This window comes from Leiobunum rupestre, chromosome 7 (assembly GCF_980474605.1).
Source record: "Leiobunum rupestre chromosome 7, qqLeiRupe1.1.hap1, whole genome shotgun sequence".
Taxonomy (NCBI): domain Eukaryota; kingdom Metazoa; phylum Arthropoda; class Arachnida; order Opiliones; family Sclerosomatidae; genus Leiobunum; species Leiobunum rupestre.
In genome coordinates this window covers 29,736,129-29,761,643 of record NC_143390.1, presented here as the reverse complement: position 1 = coordinate 29,761,643, position 25,515 = coordinate 29,736,129, and the positions used below count along the sequence as shown (strand labels likewise).

General features: G+C 35.5%; 1 protein-coding gene across 2 annotated transcripts in view; it reads left to right on the top strand.

The window, feature by feature from the left end:
* The first annotated feature begins 7,244 nt into the window (after positions 1–7,244).
* Positions 7,245–25,515, top strand: part of bma (SCY1-like protein bma) — a 173,345-nt gene continuing 155,074 nt past the window's right edge. The window contains exons 1-2 of one of the 2 annotated variants that reach the window (XM_090181104.1): positions 7,245–7,426; positions 7,517–7,759. The gene's annotated coding sequence lies outside the window, so the exon portion shown is untranslated. Of the gene's footprint in view, positions 7,760–25,515 lie in introns of both variants that reach the window. The other variant, XM_090181105.1, reaches the window with a different exon arrangement.

Below are 25,515 nucleotides of genomic sequence, written 5' to 3'. Positions count from 1 at the left end.
AAATTTATACAGTTGTAAATATTAAAGTTTTTTTGTGTTTTTTTTTCTTTATCATGGTTAAATGCCATTTTAAATTGGTTAATATTAGAGAGGTTAAGCCAGCAACAGAAAATGTCCAGAAAACGTGTAGATGAAACTTGTAGAAGGTGCAGGCTGTACACAAGTTCTCTCTACATGTTTTCGGGCGGTGACTCAACCTCTCTATTACTTCAGGGTTTAATTTTAATTTTTAATTTTAATGTAAAAACTTAAAAATAAAAATAAAATTAATTAATAGTGCTTTTAATATTATTACCTATTTTAAATTAGAGGTTTTATTCGACCGGGAGTTGATCTTCATCTTGGTGCTTAAAACGTTTAACCTCAAAAACGTCACGTATTCTATTTTTAAAATTATAAAAAACAAAAATAATTAAAATATATATTTCATATTTAAAATATTTTAATATTAACCAATTTTAAATTAGAGGTTTTATTCGAGCAAGGGTTAGCGAAATTTAATTTTATATCTTGGTAATTTAAACCTTTAACCTCTGAAACTTCAAGAATTTTATTTTTAATATTTAAAAAGAACATGAAATTAAAATATATTTAATATTTAAAAAGAACATGAAATTAAAATATATTTAATATTTAAAAAGAACATGAAATTAAAATATATTTAATATTTAAAAAGAACATGAAATTAAAATATATTTAATATTTAAAAAGAACATGAAATTAAAATATATTTAATATTTAAAAAGAACATGAAATTAAAATATATTTAATATTTAAAAAGAACATGAAATTAAAATATATTTAATATTTAAAAAGAACATGAAATTAAAATATATTTAATATTTAAAAAGAACATGAAATTAAAATATATTTAATATTTAAAATATTTTAATATTAACCAAATTTAAATGAGAGATATAAATCAACCGGGGTTTAGCCAAATTTAATTTTTTAAACGTTTAACCTCTAGTATTTTAATTTAAACATTTTAAGCCACAAATAAAAATAAAATGTTTAATATTTAAAATATTATAATATTAACTAAATTTAAATTAGATGTTTTATTTAAAAAAATATACAGGGTGTTTTGACTTAGTCTGACTGGGCTTTTTTTTCAGATACAGCAAGAGCTAGAGTTGCGAAATTTTCAGGGTATTATTTCTAGTGTGGGATCGCTTTAAATCCTAAATTTCAGAAAAATCGGAAATAATTTCAGGTTTTTGTAAAACATATTTTATCACCGGTAGGTGCTAGAAAGAACGTTTCAATGAGAAAGTTGTAGAGTGCTGTCGAAAATGTTCAAAGAAATTGGTTTCATTGGAAAAGAACACTTTTTACGAAGATATAAGCTGATGAAAAAAACAAGCTGTCCATAGGGGCCATTAGCCTTCACATTTGGGTTGGCAGGAACGGTCACGTTCGATGGCCTGTGAGGTCTCCGGACCTAACTCCGATGGACTTTTTCTTGTGGAGGTTCATCAAAGCACAAGTTTACGTGACGCCCGTTGAGAACATCGAAGATTTGCTTCACCGAATCATTGCAGCCTTCGAACTTGTCACTCCTGATATGATCAGACGCTCATTTCAAAACATGCTTCATCGTGCCCAAACATGTATCGCGGCAAACGGGGGTATCATAGAACCTCACTTGTAAAATTCTTACGTTTATTCGAATAAAATGTTCAATTAAATCTTTCAGACATTTGTTTCATTTACGTACAAAAATTCGAAGGCTATTGGCCCCTATGGACAGCTTGTTTTTTCCATCAGCTCATGTTCTTTTCCTATGAAACCAATTTGTTTGAACATTTTCGACAGCACTCTACAACTTTCTCATTGAAACGTTTTTTCTAGCACCTAACGGTGAAAAAATATTTTTTACAAAAACCCGAAATTATTTCCGATTTTTCTGATATTTAGGATTTAAAGCGATCCCACACTATAAATAATACCCTGAAAATTTCGCAACTCTATCTCTGGCAGTTTCTGAACAAAATGCCCAGTCAAAACTAATCACACACCCTGTATATTTTACTTTAAACATTTTAAACAAAAATTAAATATATTTAAATTTAAAATTTAAATTAGATACTTTATTTAACTTGAGGTTAGACAAATTTAACCTTGATCTTGGTATTTAAAACTTTAAAACTCTAAAACATCAAGCATTTTATTATTAACATTTTAATCAATAAATAAAAATAAAATATATTTAAATTTAAATTTGAGATTTTATTGGACCTGAGGTTTGACAAATTTAACATTTATCTTGTTATTTAAAACTTTTAAACTCTAAAACATCAAGCATTTTAATATTAACATTTTAAACAATAAATAAAAAGAAAATATATTTAAATTAGATATTTTATTCGACCGGGGGTTAGCCAAATTTAATCTTTATCTTGGTATTTAAGACTTACTTTTAAACTCTAAAACATCAAGCATTTTATTATTAACATTTTAAACAATAAATAAAAATAAAATATATTTAAATTAGATATTTTATTCGACCGGGGGTTAGCCAAATTTAATCTTTATCTTGGTATTTAAGACTTTTAACCTCTAAAACATCAAGCATTTTATTATTAACATTTTAAACAATAAATATAAATAAAATAAAATAAAATATATTTAAAGGAAAGGTTCAGATTGTAATAATTTGTTGTATATAACATTCCCTAAGCTTAGAAACTACAGAAAATTAATAACATCTAAAATTAATTAATTCAAATTAAAGTTATACATTTTTTAATTATTGCTATTGATAAGAGCCATGTTTCTTATATTTCAAACTTCTAAGGCTCAGACTCCTGATTCGTTCTAAAACTAACCAATAGAGCGCGGTATACCGATCACGTGCATACTTTTCGCGTTAAAAACTATTGAATTTTTAATAAACCATTTTAATAAGGATTTTAAACTAAAAGAAATAGATTACTGGATCTATAATGTAAATTTAAAACCCTTTGCCAATATAACCAAAGTTATTCTAGCTATAAGTAAACTTTCAATATATTTCATATATAACAAAAAAATGAATAATGTCATAGGCGATAGCGCAACATTACTCAAAAACCATTTTTCAGTGCGGCTAATGAAATTTATAGAAATTGAAAAAGAGTGCCACAAAAAATATAGTATATCTCTGTACCAAGATTTCTTAGCCAGTAAATTAATTAGAGAGGTAAACGACCTTTTTGTGCTAAATGTTAATCTTTAGCGAACGAATGATATGTATAAATCTTTGAAAAAAAAAAAGGCGAAAAAATATGTAAATATTGTGTGTTGTTTTTTTATCCAATTTTAAATGTTTCTTTCTTGTTTCCCCCCACTGGCTTGTAAATATTTGTTGATTTTTTAAATAAATGCCCCTCCCTCTTTCTGGGAGAGGCTTAAACTGAAAAAAAAAAAAATAAATAAAATAAAATATATTTAAATAAGATATTTTATTCGACCGTGGGTTAGCCAAATTTAACCTTTATCTTGTTATTTAAGACTTTTAACCTCTAAAACATCAAGCATTTTATTATTAACATTTTAAACAATCAATAAAAAATATATTTAAATTAGATATTTTATTCGACCGTGGGTTAGCCAAATTTAACCTTTATCTTGTTATTTAAGACTTTTAACCTCTAAAACATCAAGCATTTTATTATTTACATTTTAAGCAAAAAATAAAAATAAAATAAAATAAAATATATTTAAAGGAAAGGTTCAGATTGTAATAATTTGTTGTATATAACATTCCCTAAGCTTAGAAACTACAGAAAATTAATAACATCTAAAATTAATTAATTCAAATTAAAGTTATACATTTTTTAATTATTGCTATTGATAAGAGCCATGTTTCTTATATTTCAAACTTCTAAGGCTCAGACTCCTGATTCGTTCTAAAACTAACCAATAGAGCGCGGTATACCGATCACGTGCATACTTTTCGCGTTCCCAGTTGTAGCCAACCACGGCCCCCTGCACGCGCTCACGGTGCTCGAGCTTCTATCGTCGCGAGCAGAGCGCACGCGGAGCGAGCGCGTGCAGGGGGCCCTGCCAAAACCAAGTCGAAACGAATAAAATTACTACTATTTCTATCATGTGATGAATGTCTAACTTTCCATTGGTTATAGAAAAAAAAAACAAATGGGAGATCCTACTACAAAGTAGATTTCATACCGCTAGAAGCCAGAGCCAATCAGAAAGCTGAGCCTAGAATAGGTTCATGGATGCATCCATAAAAATTTTAAAACAGCTGATAATTTTAATTACGTAATTAATTAAATTTCTGATTTCCTTATTAAATAGCTTCTTGAGTGTTATAAAGAACAGTATAAAAATACTATCTGAACCTTTCCTTTCAATTAGATATTTTATTCGACCGTGGGTTAGCCAAATTTAACCTTTATCTTGTTATTTAAGACTTTTAACCTCTAAAACATTAAACATTTTATTATTAACATTTTAAACAATCAATAAAAAAAATTTAAATTAAATATTTTATTCGACCGTGGGTTAGCCAAATTTAACCTTTATCTTGGTATTTATGACTTTAAACCTCTAAAACATCAAGCATTTTATTTTTGATATTTTAAACAACACCCAAAATAACTCGTATATTTCAGTCCGTCGATCATTCCTTTGGGGTTATTTATCCAACTCTGGCCAAGTCTTTTATGGACTTAAAGGAGAAAATGCCTTTTGAACCGATTCGGAGGGATTTTTTTTACAGGTTTAATATAAAGGATTTCGTACCGCACAGGGACTTTATATATATATATATATATATATATATATATATATATATATATATATAAATAGTTATATAAAAGCCGTTAAGGAGTTTGTGGGTTTTTTCCCCCGGCTTCTCCAGTGGGTGAGAAGGGAATGGGAGCGCGAAATATGGGACTACTATGTCTGGCGGATTATTCCTATCCTCTCAGGAGAATCCGAAAAAAGAAAAGTACACAGACATAAAAGGGATAAAAGATGGCGCTGTGACCTTTTTTTAATAAAAACCTTAATGGCCGATCTTCGACCGAAACGTTTCGCTTTTTTCCATGGACCAATGTACACCAAACATTCCAGGTATAGGTAGCCGTATATTTTCAACACTAAAAGGCACTGTTTAAAAAAATTCCGGTAGATGGGGCTTTGGAAAATTCCTATTTACTCATTTTCCCGGTTGAGTCATTACCACGTGTATAAACTTTACCCTATTTTATACTTTTAGCTATAAGGCTTACTGTCGCGTTTGTAACTCTAGGAAAAAGGTATACAATGGCGAAGCTAAGGGAATTAGGAGAAAATTTTCCCTCCACCTAGGCTATAAATCATTTTTGAAAAGGAGTCCGGTTATAGAGTTGTAGAGTGCGAGAAAGGGGAGGGGGAGGATATAGGGGGGACGCATTAGACGCTATTTCTGTCCGTCCCAATGATTGAATGCGACGTTTTTCGGCGTCTCTACGAAGAACACGCGATCTTGCCATACACCGATTTTAACTTTTTCTTTGTTCATTTTATTTATTAATATTTTTTAGCGTTTTGAAAGAAAGAACATTAATATAATGACGGAGTTTTGCTTTCTCGCTGTACATTTTTTCTCGTTTTCATTGAACGATCTTTTTGATGCAAACGGAGAAAAGCATCGGGCAATATTTTATGTATCTCAATTGTCGGGCAAAGTCGAACGGATATTAGTCATACGCTTTTTATACTTTTTACGTTTGGAATGGCGATATTTAGTTTAATTTACGCTCTTGGTATTTATTTAATAAGGGGGAGAGGATAGATTCAAGAAGGTCTTACATCATGTATTGTTTTATTTTAGTGTTGTTAATTTTACGGAAAAATAAAACGCGGAAAATTGTCCAGAAACCTTTCCGCAAATCAGAAAAATAAAAAATTTAATCATAAATTACTTATTAAGGGTTTTTAATGTTTTTACCTTTTTATCAATATAAAATGTCAGTAAATATACTACAAAACATTAATAGTGTTACATTGTTAATCAGTTTAAACTAGTCTAGAGGTTTAGTTTTACTTTTAGATTCGAAACAAATTGTAAAAATGCCGCTTTATTTAAATTTGCAACAATATATTAGAATAATCATGTAATGAAAACCTTTTTTTTTCAGAAAAAAGGCCTCGGTCATTTTCCGGAAATTTTCCGACTTACAACACTATTTTATTTTAAATAAAATAGTGTAATTTGTAACATTGTTTGAAACCACCCCTTCGATTTTCTATGGCTGACTTGCCCGCGGAACTTTGGTGTCAGACGTGCGGAACACTTCTACAGGCGCCTGTAGGCCAATTTTAGAAACGGTGAAAATGAAATGAGAAAACGATATTGATAATAGATCAATTTCTCGTAAATTTAATTTATTTTACTTTTAATAATGGGTGTAAAATAAAACTGTAATGGGGATAATAGTTCAATTACGGTGGTAATAATGCGGGTAGGGTTGCCTCGTTGTAAAATTTTGGACCCGAAGCCCATTAAATTTACTACTAAAAGTCGATACTTGGGTTTCATTTTTTGATATATAAAAAGCCAAGAAACAATTACCTAAACATAGTAGATTATCCGTACACGTATACAATTTCCCGAGAAGGCCAATTTCGGAGCTATTACGAATAAAAAGACCTAGTTTCTCCAGAAGGCGAATAGACGGAAAGGAAAATGGGTGGTTGGAAACTTTAAAACTCCATTTTCCAGATCCCTCTATCGAGAAAATAGTGAAAATAGAGAGAGGGGGAGGGAAATAGAGCCGGAAATGATTTACGTGAACAGTTTTCTTAATTTCGTTTCGATGTACATCTGAGCCAGCGATGATTCTACTGAAGATCGAATCCTTCGCGGAAAAATAAACAGAGGGAAAGAGAGACTATAACTAAAATATAAGTATGGGTCTTCCCTTTTGAGTTAAAAACTCCGATTCAGGCACGATCTGGGGAATAAACAGAATGATATTATTTTATTTATTTCCTTTCCGACGCTGCTATAGAGTTTGGGCCTTTGATCTTAGTCGCAATGTTTATCCGCGCGTAACGGACGCCGATTTTACCCCCTCGCTAACTTTAAATTCGCTCTCAGTTAAGGGTAAAAAGCGTCTCTTAAGAAACTCGCTCGCTAATCTTCACACAGCGGGGCGAATTCTCTTTTTTGCCGTAGCGGGGCGCTTCGATCAACGGTCTGGCGGCGTCGCTGGCCGCGAAAACGCTCGTTTGCCGGATGACTACGACAGGGGTCGCCGGCGGCGGCCCGGATTCTCGTGACGTCACTCAGGTGTCGCTGCGAGGTGGACGAGGTTGCTTCAGTTGGGGAACGGAATCGGCGCGGCGGCGGCGAGAACTTTTGGCAAGTGAACGCCGGGGCCACCACCCTCCCGGCCAGCGCTTTAATCGAAGGAACTCTCCAATCGCCAAAGTCCGTTCTTTTGTTCGTACGAGATCCGTTATCGGAGAGTAACGCGAGAAATCCAAGCCGTTGTTTACCTGTCGCCGTTTTGCATTTCAGGAGGCTCGCTCTAACATCTCCGCGAAACCAGAATCTGAGAGAAGAACTTTGGACTTGTTGCTTCGGGTCGGACTCCGACCGTGACTGTTGGCCACTCGCAACCGTGGACGGCGTCCGGGCCACGGTCTCGGCTACCAGACAATTTTGGTCCATCCGGAGTTTCTCTCGTTTGGATTTGGGAGAGGACTAATCAACGCGTATTTGGTGACTCTCTTAAAGGAAGCTCGTTACGATCAGAAAAAGGTTAGGAAGATTTTAACTTTTTTGTTTATATCATCCCTCTGTAACTTGTTGCGCGGCTGGTTAACCTACAAAGTGCTTTCGGGAACTCTATTAAGCTTTGGGGATTTCCGTCTTGGAATGCCCTAAAATATAATGGTCGCTTAAATTTCCCATTATTTTCGGGGAATGTAAATTTCACGGATAAGTATCGACGGTAGGACAATTTATTCTAGTGACTCTCGATGAGTGTAAACTACTCCTAAATTGAACGAAAAAGCGCTCTATTCAGGGGAGGAAATAGGTATTGCCTTAAATAGTTGTAACTCAAGTGGAATGTTTTCATTTTTATATTTACACTGGCTATATTATTTTTCTCGAATATCTAGTGCTTAAAAACGTTTTGACAATTTTAAAAACCATAGTTAATTAGATAACTTTTTTAAAGAGAATCCCCAAGAAATAAAGAAGCAAACCTAGTATAGAGTCATGACTTTATATCATCTTAACTACTCAAATACAACTCACAAAATTTATTTTAAAAACTAAAGAAATGTTTAGAAATAATGTTGTTGGTGTAAATATTAAATCAAACTTTATCAAAGTCATTCTAGATGAATTAAAAACCCATTAATATATTGCAACGACTCTCCTGTTATGTTATTCTGTATGTTTGGTGTATAATTGTTTTGGTGAAAGATTAATTAGACGAATTAAAAACTGGGGTTAGTTAAAAAAAAGAACGGGAAATTTAAATATATCAAAATTAAGAACTTTATAAAATTCCGCACTTATTAAAGTAGTTAATATAACGTTTTTTCGGCTAGGACTAATCTCATCAAAGTTTCAATGCAAAAGTGCGTACAGCAAAATTGTTAACGAAAATGTACTATCTTTAATGGTTTGTAAAATATACTATTTTTTTCAAAACTTTTAAAACACGGTGGTAAATTTTGAGCCAAAAATACTGAAAAGCGAATACTCCAATTTTCAATTTTATTGAGTTTCCAGATGCTCTTATAAATAAACAATTTCTAAATAAACAATTTCTTTAGGAAACAAGTGTTTTAAGTCTCAAAAAGGTATAAAAACTATTTCGTTTCTACAAAAACACATTTCAAAATGAAATATACAGGTTTTTCCTTGGAAAGTAATCCAAAAAAGTGCGGACCCTACTTTAGATATTATCCAAACTGCGTCCCGAGCGGTCTTTTGCCGATTTAAGAATTATATTTAACAACCGATGAATGGTTTTCGTGTTATTTGACCAAACGGGTTTTTAACCCGCCACTCTCAAAATGAAGCTTAAAAATATGCACATTGACCCATTGACCTTTACCTGTGTTATATTTAATTTTTGATATTCCTTAAGTTCTCTATACGCGTAATGATAGAACAACCTCCTGAAAAACAGAAATTTTCCAAGACACTTAAGTGTTAAGTTTATTTTCCGAGTAAAGCCCCGTTCACACTGTACAATTAATTGGGCCACTTAATTGTATCCAATTAATTGTAAGGAAGAAAATTGTATAGTGTGAACAGAAATATTGTAACAATGGTTCCAACTATTTCTGTTCACACTATGCAATTTTCTTGTTTACAATTAGTTGGATACATTTAAGGCTTTAGTCCCATTCGACCGAAATCCCATTCGACCGAAGGCGGTTTTTGAGGTGTCCCATTCGACCGAATTCCGCCGAAACGTGCGGTTTTTATGTGTCCCATTCGACCGAACGCTTTTATGTGTCCCATCCGACCGAACGCTGCTATATAAATTGGCTTTTGCTATGTTTTCAATTTAGTTACTGAAGTCGTTTGCAATGGAGCGGAAAATAAAATGGAATGAGCATGAATTATATTTTTATCTTTACCTAGTCAAGAAAAGTAACTGAACCAAAACTGAAATAGTAAACTTAACCAACTCTAACCTAACCTAACCTAACCTAACCTAACCTAACCTAAACATGGATCTTCGATAGTACATACCTTATAAATAAAATACCAAATCACCCCGCCAATTGGGCTACATTTTAAAATTCTTTCGGTCGAATGGGATTTCGGTCGAATGGGAATAAACGCATTTAAGTGGCCCAATTAATTTCATAGTGTGAACTGGGCTTGAGAGTCACATCTTTTTTGACTGAGCACATCTTCTAACGGTGTTGGTTTTTTTTTGTTCGGTCAAGTGATTTTTTACTAAAACTACTTAAAGGGGAACGGCCAAGCTTTTCGAAATAAGGCCTTATTTCCGTATCAAAAGATTAACAAGACGTTCAATATACTAACACGTACCTTTCTTTGTCTTGAAAAATAACTTTTGGCCCAAAAAGTTGAAACGAAAAAAAACGCCAGGTGTTTGGGTTTGAATTTCCGCCGCCATCTTAGGGGCTGCCGCCAGCGCCCTTAACCCCGTATGAGCGATTTGCGAACTATCCTAATTTTTAAAATCACGCAATTTAGGTTTAGGTCTCTTATAACTGGAAAGCGCAAAACATATTTTTTGCGTCTTCAGCAGCGCGCGCTTTTACGTTGATTTTCTGTCTCACCGACTTCTCACCAGGTGTCGGGGCGGACGCGCGCTTTTTGATTTCCCGAAATTTCTTTATTTTATTAAAAATTAACCACTCAATATTTATTGCGGTTTTCGCCATAAATTTTAGTTTTTAATGGGCTATAGGGCTATCTAACTGGTTAAAGCTTGACCGTTCCCCTTTAAGGTAAAAATTTGAAATTTTTATAGTTAAAGGAGAGCTGTCACTACCCTAACATTGGTTAAAAACCATTTAAATGGATAGAAGACGTCCGAAAATGGTTATACAAAAAATTTCGTGTTAATATTTCCAGTATTTGATTTATTATAAGCAATCAAATTTCGTGTTTTATCCCCCCCGACTCGAGAATCTTAGAACCGCTTGGTTGAACCTACCTGCAGCGCCACCTCGTGAATGAAATATTTTTCCTCGGTTTTATCGTTATTTGGTCGGAACTGTCGTCTGCTACGACATTCTCCTGGACTTTTTAACCTAGTTATATTGGTAGATTGTAGTTAATCGTATTTTTAATATGCCCTTACACGCCACCCTTTCTCAAATTTTTGCCGCTTCATTCTTTTGGCGCTGCACGTAAGTTCAACCGCGATTTCTGAAATTTTTGAAGCCGTTTGATGTAGGTTGCGGAAAAAGTTGCGTAATTTTTTAAATACTTTTCTAATAACTATAAAATTTCAGGGACATAATTATTAATATATTTTATATCTTTCTGTAAAAAAACCCCGTAAATTTTGGTTTTGGTGACAGTTCTCCTTTAAGTAAATACACCGATTTACATTGATTGGTGAAATTTCATCGTTTTCTAAATATATTTTGACACTTTTAGAAAAATTACTTTTTCAACACTAGGTTTGCTAGATAAGTTTGGTCAATTGAAAATTTGTAGAGCATCATCTGAAACCTACGAATACCATTGGTTGGATGGAAAAGACCTATTTTTCACTGAAAAACGTGACTTGAAAAATTGAAAAGTTGGGCAAGCCAAAATAAACTTGTTTGATCCTGGAAAGTGATCGTCGTGCACTACGAAAACTTAGCTTACTCATCTAAAATTTCAATAATAATTTTTGTTGCAAACGTTTTTTATCGTTTAAAAACTTGGAAAGGTATTTTGAACCATCTAATTAGACATACATTTTTAAAGTTTCCGCACATTTTTGTTTTTTAAATGGAAGTAACTTTTTAACATCATCGAGATCTTCAATCTTTCGAATTACGGTTTGTTATTCAAGAGATTAGCGTAACGAAATTTTTGCCCTCTACTTTGGAGTAGGTGGCCGTAATCAAAGAAGAGTGTGTGAGATTTTTCAAGTGCGGCATCCAAACCAAACGCCATCCCTAAATACAGTGAAGCGAGCTGTCAGCTAGGAGCAACAAACACAAGGAGAACGCAGCTAGCCTTTAAACACACCAACGAAGGGTTGTGTACGAATTTCATTGGACGAGCGTCACGAGCCTTTACGCTGAACGTTTTACGGGCCGGGGGGGAAGACAATTTCCGAATTTTTCCCTTCCGACGGCAGCAGGCGCTAAAGTGTCTAACCAATGAAAAATGTACACAAGAAAATCCACGACTTTTGACGGGTTGCGTTCTCCTTGTGTGGGGTGTTGGGTTTGTTGCTCCTAGCTGTCAGTGACTTTCAACATTTTGGTATTGTAAAACCTAGGCTTCGTGGATTGGGTCATCCTAATTTTGATTTTGAGAACACTGTTCTTGCACATTTTGCCGCATACCCTCGAAGAAGTTTCCTGACCGCGAGTGCCAATTTAGGTTGCATTAAAAACCGTGTTTGGAAAATTTTACGCAAATTTAGGTACCGTCCATACAGAGCTACGCTTCACGAAGGACTGATTGATGGGGATTTCCAAAGACGTGACACCTTCCGCAACTGGCTGCTCAATGCGATGAACGACTATCCCCAATTTACGCACCCCGTTCTCTACACCGACGAATGTTCTTTTAGACCTATCAACCATCCAAATAATCCCCTATGGCAGGACGAAAACCCTCTCTGAGGATTCGAACATCATCGCCTAGTTCAGTTCCAGCGCTTAAATGTTTGGGTTGCACTTTTAGGAAATCGTTTGATTGACCCAGTGTTCTTGCCTCAAAATCTCAACAGAACGAGTTTGAGGATGCAATCGATGACTTTCCTTGGCTGAAAGACGCTGATATTGGTTTCAGCAAGATGGTGCCCCACCACATTATCACAGAGCTGTGACCATAGATATAAGAAATGTATATAAAGGTCTAGATAAATTTTGGGGCGTCTAAGCCTAACATAAAATACGGAATTGACACCTAGCAGACACCGAGGAAGGCACGTGACCAAGAGCGCGAGCTCTCTTAGCATTTTAGTACTAAGTGCTTGACCTTTCCGCAGGCCTTAGTCTTTAGACACCATCTGTTGGTGACTTTTAGTATAATTTTTAAGCAGGAGACGATGGCTCTCGCGACGATAGCACGAGCTTTCTTACCGATAGATAGCGTCTTATAAGGATAGCCTGCAGAAATGACGCGTTTCTGCTAGCTGTCACCTCCGTATTCACTCCTTTTGAAATATTTTATCTAGACCTTTATATACATTTCCTATATCTATGGCTGTGACTTAATTTCTGAATCAAGAGTTTTCTCACAGATGGATCGGAAGAAATGGTCCAGTTCTTTGGTCTCCCGATCTGATATCGCTAGGCGTTTTTCTGCGGGGATTTATCAAAGAAAGGGTCTACGTAACTCCTAATGAAACGAGAACCAAACTTCACCGGGTAATTGAAATTGCTTGTCAAGAAGTAACACCAGACATGATAGAGCGTGCATTTGATGATATGATTGTCCGAGCTCAAACTTGCGTTATAGCCGATGGGGGTGTAATTGAACCCTCCTACGCATTGTAACCCGGCCACCTGTTTAAAAGCATTGAGCCTAAGGTGCTGCCTTGGGTATTAGCCTAGCTGATTATTTTTATTTGTAAACAATTATTTAGCGTGTTTGAAATAAATTATTGTATTTAAAAAACCTGAATACAGTTTTTGAACGTGCAAACTATTCTACGTGTGTGGCATTTACATTTTATTAAAAATAGTACAGGTATTTCTTAATTGCAGGTTTCCGTCGATTCCCATGACACCTCAATGAGTGCATATCTTTGCTATCTCTTTCCCGGATCTCACAAGATTATTTCGGCTTGCCCAACTTGTTAATTTTTCAAGTCGCGATTGTCAATGAAAAATAGGTCTTTTCCCATCTAACCAAAGGTATTCGAAGGTTTCAAATGATGCTCTACAAATTCGCAATTGACAAAATTTTTGTAGCACCTAGTGGTGAAAAAATTATTTTTCTAAAAGTGTAAAAATATTTTCAGAAAACAAAGAAATTTCACCAATCAATGTCCCCCATAAAAATGTCAAATTTCTACCTGACTAAAGGACGACTACATAGTTGCCTTAACAGCCGACTACATTGTTGTTAGGTTCACTCTGTCTTTTCACTGGAAGCTGAACGAATGCATTTTAATTTGCCTAAAATATCTTTTGAAACAAAGAAGAGCCGAGCTCACAGGCTAAAAACAAAATGAAAACATTAAAATATAGACATTATTTAGGATATATATAGAAGTAACTGACCAGGGAGATAATGGAATAAATAAAATATTTACAAATATTATATACGAATAAAGAGTATTTTTATTCTTGAGTGATAGCGCGTTTGTCCTTTGTTCTTTTAGTCCACCACAGTTTTAAAAGTGATTTCGTGACGTCAATGAAATTCGCATTTAGCATTTTAGGGCATCTCTAATGGTAGAAAATAATTTAGTAACTTCTAGCTCGTGGAGACTGTGATTAAAATCTTCACTAGACTCCCTACAAATGTCTCGTAACCTTTTACCAGTTGGCAGAGCTTCACAACTAGTTTGAAAGAACAACCGACCGCCGAGACCATTTGCAGGGGCTTCCTTACCGCAATACGTGTCCAGACTGTTATGTTTTGCGATAAAAGGTCCAGTCGATTTGCGCCTTATCTAGACTTTCTTACCCCACTCACTTTCCGATTTAGCCTCGCCTCTGTTAGTACCCTGGCCGTAAAGTTGGTCTAGGTAGGTCACCCTTCGTTCCACCTAGGAGCAACAAACAAAGCACCCCGCACAAGGAGAACGCAACCCGTCAAAAGTGGTGCATTTTCTCGCGTACATTTTTCATTGGTTAGACGCTTTAGCGCCTGTTGCCGTCGGAAGCGGAAAATTCGGAAATTGTCTTCCCCCGCTGCCCGTAAAACGTTCAGCGTAAAGCCGAAAATAGGCCACGAATAGATATCTGGGTAGGTATACGGCATATTTGGGTTCTTAAGGAGAACGCGGCGTTTACAGGGACTAAACCTGAGACCGTAGTCGCCACGCGTGTTTAGAATTTCTCGCATCTCTTCCGCTGAACTAGTCAAACCAGCGCGGTTATGGCGCAGTTAATGTCCAAAGGAGCTGTATTGGTTAGAGGAAATCCACAGGACGTCTGTCTAAAGGCACTAGGCAGTAGCGGCGCTAAGGTTTTTTCACAGGTGGGCTAATTATTTCGTGGCCCCTAAGAATTTTGTGGCCCTTACAACCATGGAGTGTAGCTACACTCCATTTTACAAATTTAGTGACCCCTTATTAATTTTCCAGGAAGCGAGAAGAGCAAGGTCGTTTTCTTGGTGCGGCTCTCGTCGGGTTTACTGGACCCCCTATGACCTTGTATCCGATCTGGAGGGGACAAGTGCATGCCCGGGGTATTTCCCTAAATTCCCTTTCTTTTTTTTCTATTGTTCATTCAACTTTCTATCAATTTCCGCTCCCGAATCTATCTGTTTATGGTTTACTATCTTATTGAGTAAACAAAATGATTTTTTTCATAAAATTTTTCGCAATAAAACCAATTTCTAGAGATAAAGAAAATTCATAAATTAAAATATGTGGACTCTTAATTATAAATATGTGGCCCCATTTAATATAAATATGTGGCCCCTCTCAGAAATGCAGGGGGGCTAAAGCCCACTTCAGCCCACCCTTAGCGCCGCTACTGGCACTAGGGCAAACAACAAGGGTGAAAGTGGGCAGCCCTGTTTGAGACCCACAGAATTCGAAACATATGTTTTCGCGTATCCCATGTGATACTTGTACATGGTTGTTTAGGCTGGGAAACTGCGATAGGCTGATAGGAATCTACTTAACAAGTCGATAGCAATCTAGAAGCGTATTATCTTTTAATCGCCTTTTAAATATCAATTTCATTTCGTTCATATTCCAAGACTCTGGAATTTCGTTAGAAGCTAGAACCTCATTAAATAGGCGAGACAGTCGGAGAATTGCAGTGTTGGGCATTTTCGTCAAAGAGCAGCTCAGCTCACTCACCAATCACCCTCGCTAGCCTAATATCCGCTCACGCTCACGCATATTTGAGCGCTGAAATTGGTGCTCCTCTCTTTTTGCTCGTTTGTGAGCGGTGAAATTGGCGCTCCTCTCTTTCACTATTTTGTGAGTGGTGAAATTGGCGCTCCTCTCTTTCACTCTTTTGTGAGTGGTGAAATTGGCGCTCCTCTCTTTCACTCTTTTGTGAGTGGTGAAATTGGCGCTCCTCTCTTTTCGCTCTTTTTTGAGCAGTTAAATTTGCACTCCTCACTTTTCGTTTTTATTGAGCGCTAAGATTGGAGCCATTCTCTTTTCGCTGTTTATTTAGTGGTAAAATTAACACTCCTCTCTTTTCGCTCGTTTTTGAGCGGGAAAATAAGCACTCCTATCTTTTCGCTCTTTTTTCAGCGGTAAAATAAGCACTCATCTCTTTTCGCTCTTTTTTGAGCGGTAAAATAAGCGCTCCTTTCATTTCGCTCTTTTTGGAGCGCTGAAATTGGCGCTCCTCTCATTTTCGTTTCGCGCTCTTTTAAAAAAACATTTTGCCGCTCAACTTCGCTCATAATAGCACAAAACGCTCACATAGAGAGGAGCGGTGCCCAACACTGGAGAATTGACGTGAAGTCCAGAGCTTTCAGATCTTCTTCTTGATCACCCTTGACTGAGAACGGTAGCGTGGCACATGAGCTATGCAGGCAGCCAACCTTTTAGTGAAAAGACAGACCAAACCGAACAATTATGTTGTCGGCCTTTAAGTAGTTTTCATAAAAAATCACTTGTCCGAACTTAAAAAAAAAACACCCTGTATATAAAAAGAAAAATCCTTGCTACGGGAAATCGTCAAATATGAAATATTTTAAGCTGGTCTTTTAAAATGTGGTTTTTTATGTAAAAAACGTTTGGAACGTTTCGAACTTTTAGAACCTTAAAACCACAGCACCACAGTGAAATTCGCTTATTTTTGGGTACATGGTATGTAGCTCAAGAAAGTAACCAAAAACAAATTGTTATCTTTAGGAAATTTAGATTGAGGCTCTCTTTCACGTCGTGCAGACTCCCTCAGTCAGCCACCCGGGGAAAATCCGCCATCTTGGAAAATGGCGACCCAATTAACATAAAACATTTATAACTCAGGATACTATCATCCAATTCTCACGAGTTATAGCTCAAACTTTTAGATGATTAGACGGGGGGGGGGGGGTAGTCCCCTGGCGATAAGAAAAGGAGATTGAAACCCAGAAACGAACCAAATTTAGTATTTTCTTGCATTTGGAAATTTAATAGATTAATTTAAATTGATAATTAATAGAAAAATAGAAGATATTATAGAAAGTTTCATGTTTATTTTGATACAAAAGCAATATTTCTTAAGGAAATGCATTATGAAACATTTTGATTCTTTGAATAAATAAGGTGACGAAAATTTAGATATCTTCACATTGTTTTATTACAGTATTATAATGTATATTATATAAATAAACAACATGGAGTTTTGAGGAATTAAGTAAAAAATATCTGCTGTACATAATACAAGAACTGGTAATGTAAAATATTTCAAATTAAAGATATTTAAAAAAAATATTTCCGTAGAAATAATATTGTGTAGGGGGTTGTTGACTCGCGTGCCCTGAAGGGCTCGCCACCACCCTCCTACGCGTTATAGCCCCGCCACCAGATTTAAAGGTATTAAAAGTCGCTCGATGACTTGGGACTAAGGAGGTGCCAAGGGAAATAGCCTGATTATTATTATTAACCTTTGTGGTGTAGAGTTTACTTAACACTTGATAATTAATTTTATATTTATATTATGATCGAAACGTAACGTATACAGAGTTACAAGACCGTCCAATTGAGATATCTAAAATTAATCTTAGTTAATTGAAATAAAAGTTTTTGAACCTTGTTTAAGATTTTTAGAGAGAAGGGGATAAATGTGCCAAATGTTTTCAATTACAAATACTTATAAAGGCTTTTATTGCAATTTTGTGAAGACAATTTGCTGTAGACCGACTGACTGTTATAAATGTGTAAGAGGGATATTTCAAGAAACATTGATTTACTTACAGTTTTACACAAAGTGGTTAAATTAATGATATGATACCTTAGAATAATAACTTCTAGATATTATACCTACATTTGGATCGATAACCCGTGAAAATTGTATTCGGGCATTTTGATTTATCAGTGTTAGCGCCATTTTCCGAAATGGTGAATTTTTCAAAGCTGATTGGAGAGATTGCACAACTTGAAAATTTGAAAAAATGCCAGATTTCGTATTCATGATGATAAATATTGGCTCCTGATCAAATCCTATAGATTGTCTAATTTTGCTTCAAAACTGATCCCCGTGTTTTCAAAATTTTTAAATAATCTCGAGAGTAAAATTTCGTAAACATTTTTGTGCCTTACTTTTGATGAGATTTTTCCCTAGCCGTAAAAACAATAGAGGTTAAGCCATCCTTCAAAAACGTGAACGGGGGAACTTGTAGGAGTGTAGTTTGTACGCCTTAAAACTACGTGTTTTCGAGGGGTGGCTTAACCTCCCTATTGTCCAATACAACTTTTAGGGGTACGAATATTTGTATTTAATTTAAAACGCTTAATATACGTGCAATCTCTAGTGGATAAAATTTTATTATGATTGGTTGAGCTGTATGGTACCAAGAGCGTCCGAATGACTCAAAGCTTTAAAATTAAACTATTTCGTGAACAATCGCAATTGATTTTCAAAGCTTAGGAAACAACGGCTTAAACGAAATCAATACGTATTTTTAAACTACGTTTCCCAACAATGAATGAGCTTTACTACTTAAAATAGTGTTGTTATTTTTCCGGAAAATAAAATGCGGAAAATTTTCCGCAAATCGGAAAAATATAAAATGTAAACATAAATTACTTTTTAAGGGTTTTTAATTTTTTAACTTTTTATCGATATAAAATGTCTAATAACCGTTAACATACTACAAAACATTAATAGTGTTACATTGTTTATCAGATTAAAGCTAGTGTAAAGGTTTAGTTTTACTTTTAGATTCAAAAAATGAGGCAAAAATGCCGCTTTATTAAAATTTGTAAACAATATTAGACTAATCATGGAATTAAAACTTTTTTTATTATTATTTTCGGAAAAATACCTAGAATTTTCTGGAAAAAAGGCCTCGGTCATTTTCCGGAAATTTTCCGCGGAAAGTTTTCTGACTTACAACACTAACTTAAAATGAGTGTGGGCCTACGTAATCACTTGTTTTTGGAGGTAAGAAAATATGCCTAAGTCAACCGGACGGAAGGGGAGGAGCAACCGGAAATTCAGACGTTTCTGTGGCTTCCTCAGATTTAGTTTTATTTCTGAACTTTGGAAAGCGGGATATTTTGGAATAACAAGGTTTCTCCGCTTTACAGAATTCATTAAATATGCTTTTGCGAAATATATAAATTTAAAAGTAAAAATAGCTTTCATTTTCAAAGAGAGAGGTTTCCTACGATACTGAAGTGATTACGTAACTAATTACAGATTTCGCAATAGCATAGGCTGCACTCAGTTTCATGTAATCCGTGTACATGTACAAATTCTTAGGACTTGGTTAGCTCATCAAATTTGCACTTACAAGGAGAGTACCCGAAGTGTTTATTGCCGATTTTGTTCAAAGTCGGGCGTAATGTAGACCTATATGAGATATGAAATTTCCCAAAAGGAGACGTTGTACTATCCATTCGATTTGCCAAGGCAACCGAAAATTTTTTGATCACTTAAAACCCAAAAAATCTCCATTTAAAAAAGCATAGGATTTTTTCGGTTTCACAGGGTCCTAGCTACGAAAATTTTAAAAAAAATTGAAAATCACGAAATGTGTCATTTGGACCTCATTTAAGTAAATTTCATCAAGTTTGGGTAAATTGGAACATTTTTGGGGTAAATTTGTAACAAATTTTGGGTAAAATAAGTAGTCAAAACATTTTCGGTTGCCATGGCAAATCGAATGAGTTTCCTTTTGGGAAATTTCATATCTCATATAGGTCTACATTACGGCCGACTTTGAACAAAATCGGCAATAGACACCTCGGGTACTCTCCTTGTCAGTGTCATGTAATCCGTGTACATGTACAAATTCTTAGGACTTGGTTAGCTCCTCATATTGCACTTAGTACATTTCAAATCTAATTTGAATTGTAAAGTTCTATTTTTATTTATTTTTATCGTTCACGTTAAGTGGATTATGTAATTTTAAAATGAAAAAAAACCACGTCATGTTTAAGAATTATTAATATTAAATATTTGTTTTGATTTAGTATATAGTATTTCAATTCGCTATTCCCCATACTTCTCAAATATTCCCCATACTTCTCAAATATTCCCCATACTTCTCAAATATTCCCCATACTTCTCAAATTTTAACCTATACTTCTCGAATTTTCCCCTATACTTCTCAAATATTCTTATTTAAAAAAAACATCAATCTATTTAAAATATTTAAAATATAAAAATTTCTTATAATATTTAATTAACAATTTTAAATTGGCAAAATTCAATTATTTAGTGGGTCCCGAATCATATGGACCAGTAGGAAATAATCTATTTGTTCGGAGAATTTTTTCGCCGATAATCTTAATTTTCATCTTCCTTTGTTTTTTTTCTTTTGAATTCGTAGTCGCCTACTCACACTAATTGGTAGTTATTAATTAAGGCAAAATGAGCCTCTTCTACATTAACGGGAAAGTGCACGAAGGGGAATCTTAGCCGAAGTAAGGAATAGAAACGTTGAACGGATAAACAGTGAAAAGGGTATTTTGAGGAAATGTTGTAAATTAAAACTAAGCTCGTTGAGATTTAGTGGCCGTAAGTTACGATAGCCGAGGCTTAATTCGAGTTCGACCAAGTTTGGAGAACAATAGCCTCAGAAATCCAATCTCGGATAATAGCCACACCATCGCGTTAACTCGAACCGCGTATTAGGCCTCGTAGGCGTTCCCCGTTGGTCGCTTAACCCATCCTTCCCGACTTCCAAGCGTCTTCCCGCCGGTATACGCACCTTCACGGTTTGTAGGTGAAATGGTACCCTGCTATATACTTACTCGTCTCACGTCGCGAAGGCGGTCGTGTGGTAAAACGCCTACGGCTAAATGTTTGACAAAGGCTGTATATCCCATTTCGAAATCTAGAGTTTAATATATGTGAATATTCGTCGCGTTATAATCTCCGTTGACGCGTACTACTCTCTTGATGGGGTCGACTACTTCTACTTTACGAGCCGGGAATCGTGGTCGCCTTGATATTCAACATACCACGATGCCCGCTAAAACGCAACCCTCCATTACCAGACCTTTTCAAGCCGAAGTACTTACGCGGCGATTTAATCCTGCTTCTGTGTCTCAATGGTACCAGACATACATCTCGGGCTCGCTATCGATATGTTCACGCATTCAAATGCGTTGTGGAAATTATCTAAGGATATTCTTTTCAAGAGGAATTAGCCACTTCATTTTTCATTCACAAATATGTATGTTTTTTTCCCATATTTTATTACCGTTATTTCTCAACTATTTCCGATATTTCTCAACTATCTCCGATATTTCTCAAATATTCCCCATACTTCTCAAATATCCCCCTATAATACTCAAATATTCCCCTGTAATACTCAAATATTCCCCTATAATTCTCAAATATTCCCCTATAATACTCAAATATTCCCCTATAATACTCAAATATTCCCCAATAATACTCAAATATTCCCCTATAATACTCAAATATTCCCCTATAATACTCAAATATTCCCCTATAATTCTGAAATATTCCCCTTTAATTCTAAAATATTTCCCAAACTTCTCAAATATTTCCCATACTTCTCAAATATTCCCCATACTTCTCAAATATTCCACATATTTCTCAAATATTCCCCATACTTCTCAAATATTCCCCATACTTCTCAAATATTCCCCATACTTCTCAAATATTCCCCATACTTCTCAAATATTCCCCATACTTCACGAATATTTCCCATACTTCTCAAATATTCCCCATACTTCTCAAATATTCCCCATACTTCTCAAATATTCCACATATTTCTCAAATATTCCCCATACTTCTCAAATATTCCCCATACTTCTCAAATATTCCCCATACTTCTCAAATATTCCCCATACTTCTCAAATATTCCCCATACTTCTCAAATATTTCCCATACTTTTCAAATATTTGCCATACTTTTCAAATATTCCCCATACTTATAAATATTCCCCATACTTATAAATATTCCCCATACTTTTCAAATATTCCTCATACTATTTCCAATATATTTCTCAAGTATTACTGATATTTTTGAAGTTTCTAATGTTTCCGATATTTGTCGAGGTTTCCGATGGTTCTTCGAAATTCGCGAGATTTCTGAGACTTTTCCGGGACTTCTCAAATTTCCTTTATTCCTGGTGAATTTCTAGATTTCCGGGAATAATTAATACGAATTCTTGCTAAATGTATTTCCGTAACGATTTTAATGGTCTAAAAGAGGATTTCCGAACTACTCTTCGGTCTTCTCGATTTTATTTTTTGACCTCTCTCGAAGTTTTTCATTTCCGAATTATTCCACCGATTAATAAGAATAGTATTAAAATTTTCGAGATATTTCCGGGAGAAAGGAAACCAAATTTTAATTAAAACTTGCTCCAATATCAGAAATTCATATTTCACGTGTGGGCGATATTAAAAATATGAACCTCACAATGTCTAGACAATTATATCTCAAACGTAAATGGAGCAATTTCTTCACTTTTTGAATCGTTAATATTAAAATATAGACCTTACGAATTTCCTATTATTAATACCTCTATAGCTCAATAGATGTCGTTGTCGGCAGTGAGAACGAACTAGTATATTTTTAACAATGGTGTTAGATTTTCAAAGCCTACAATTTAAAGGCATATTCTGCATATTATACATATTCATTTTTATTTAACACGAGCGGTGACCAAGGCTTAGCGGCAAATTTTCTTTCCTAAATTATAGCAAATAACTTTTCGACCCAACCAAAATTAGTTGATTATTAAAATTTACTCACATTAATTACGTATATCAACATACTTTGTAATATATTACATGTTTCTTTAAATAATTGCAAGTTATTTCCGTTGCGAAAACCTGGATCGATCAGTGTGATACTTTCACGTATGCGCAGAGTGAGTAACGAATTTTTTCGCCAGTAGAGGGATGACTTTTCATGTGGTTTACGTTTTAGGAAAGCTGAAATGACCCTACGTTAATTATTCCAAGCTGCAACAACAGGGTCGATACTTTATTTTATTGTAATACGGAACAGCATCCAAGGGGATATTTATCAATACTCTAGCAAGAACAAAAACAATCGATAGATTTGTTAAAAATGCAACTCGCTCTCGGAGCGCATTCAGAGTTCATACTAGAGAGCTCCATGGTAGTAAAAATTGCATTCCGTTTCCGCTCCGTTTCCGCTACGTTATATTTCCCGATGTGGTTTTCCTATCCGTTTCCGCTCCGTTATATTTCCCGATGTGGTTTTCCTATCCGTTTCCGCTCCGTTATATTTCCCGATGTGGTTTTACTATCCGTTTCCGCTCCGTTATATTTCCCGATGTGGTTTTCCTATCCGTTTCCGTTCCGTTATGTTTCCCGATGTGGTCTTCCTATCCGTTTCCGCTCCGTTATATTTACCGATGTGGTTTTCCTATCCGTTTCCGCTCCGTTATATTTCCCGATGTGGTTTTCCTATCCGTTTCCGTTCCGTTTTGTTTCCCAGTGTGGTATTTCTATATCCGTTTCCGTTCCGTTTCATTTCGTAATTAACCTTTCCTTCCGATTCTGTTCCGTTTTGTTATCCCATGTAGTATTTCCGTCTGTTTCTGTTTCGTTATCCCCTGTAGGATTTCCGTCTGTTTCTGTTTCGTTATCCCCTGTAGGATTTAGGATTTCCGCCCGTTTCCGCCTGGTTTATTTTTCTCCAACCTTTTCCGTCCGTTTCCGTTCCGTTTTATTTTTCGTCTATTAACTCCGTCCGTTTCCGTTCCGTTTTATTTATCGTCTAATTATTCCGTCCACTTCCGTTCCGTTTTATTTATCGTCTAATTATTCCGTCCACTTCCGTTCCGTTTTATTTATCGTCTAATTATTCCGTCCACTTCCGTTCCGTTTTTATTATCGTCTAATTATTCCGTCCACTTCCGTTCCGTTTTATTTATCATCTAATTATTCCGTCCACTTCCGTTCCGTTTTATTTATCGTCTAATTATTCCGTTCACTTCCGTTCCGTTTTATTTATCGTCTAATTATTCCGTTTAGTTTACCCCAACTTTACAGGTCTGTTTTTTGTTTCGTGTTTAGTTTTATGAATAAGTTATTATTTCCGACACCGCCGAAAATGAAAGAACTATCGATTCCTTTCAGTTCTAAGAAAACCTGCAAGCCTTAGACTATGTATAATATTTACAATTTTTTTGAAAAAACTGCTTTAATACAATTTTAGAGTGCCTTTCCCCATCTTCGGCCGCAGCTGGTCCACCTCGTCGAAGCCTGGAAGGCAAGCTATGTTGCTCCGATTCCGTTCCGTTACTACGATTTTTCGGGATTTTGGTTCCGATTCCGTTCCGTTACTACGATTTTCCAGGATTTTGGTTCCGACTCCGTTCCGTTACTACGATTTTCCGGGATTTTGGTTCCGATTCCGTTCCGTTACTACGATTTTCCGGGATTTTGGTTCCGACTCCGTTCCGTTACTACGATTTTCCGGGATTTTGGTTCCGATTCCGTTCCGTTACTACGATTTTCCGGGATTTTGGTTCCGATTCCGTTCCGTTACTACGATTTTCCGGGATTTTGGTTCCGATTCCGTTCCGTTACTACGATTTTCCGGGATTTTGGTTCCGATTCTGTTCCGTTTGTTTTAATTTCCAGAAGTTTGTTTCGGATTCCGTTACGTTTTTCCTACTTTTGTAAAATCGGAGATGTTTTTATCCCGTTCTCTCAGGTTCTTATATATATTAGCACCGATTCCGTTCCAGCTCCGCGGAACGGAACGGAGACCATGGAAACGGGATAAATTCCACTCCGTTGTAGCTAATCAGACGACATTTCTCGTTTGATTTCTTATTGAGATCGCATTAAGGAAACCGATAAAAGGTAAATGACATTAGAAGCTATAGCTCACAAGCTCGACATAGAAGAACGTCTATTATAGTTTTTTGAAAAGATTCACCGATAGAAGATTGATCATTATGGCTTCCAGATGACTTGGGCCTAAGGTGGTGCCTAGCTGATTATTATATTTATAAAAAAGCTCGCGCAATGGCGTCTTCCATTATGTCTGCCATCGGCTTTGATGACTCTTTGTTCTTCTCGCGCTCTAAGAAAATCCGAACAATGAAATTGTTGCTTCGGATGCCACGATGTTATCTCTCTTTCCTATACCTTTTTCTTCAGTCGATACGGTCGTTGCAACTCCGACGAAGAAGTATCGTATAAATGGGGGACGATCGCGTGATGGAGTATTTAGTCGACGAAAGGAGAGCCACCCGCTCTCGGTCGCAGTGATGGGCACCGCTCCTCTCACTGTGAGCGCTTTAATTATTATGAGCGAAATTGAGCGGCAAAAGGTTTTTTAAAAGAGCGCGAAATGAAAATGAGAGGAGCTCCAATTTCAGCGCTCAAAATAGAGCGAAAAGAGAGTAGCGCTTATTTTACCGCTCAAAAGAGAGTAAAAAGAGAGGGGTGCCGATTTTAACACTCAGAAAAGAGCGAAAATGAGAGGAGCGCTTATTTTACCGCTCAAACAGAGTGAAAAGAGAGGAGCGCCGATTTTACCGCTCAAAAAAGAGTGAAATAAGAGGAGCGCCGA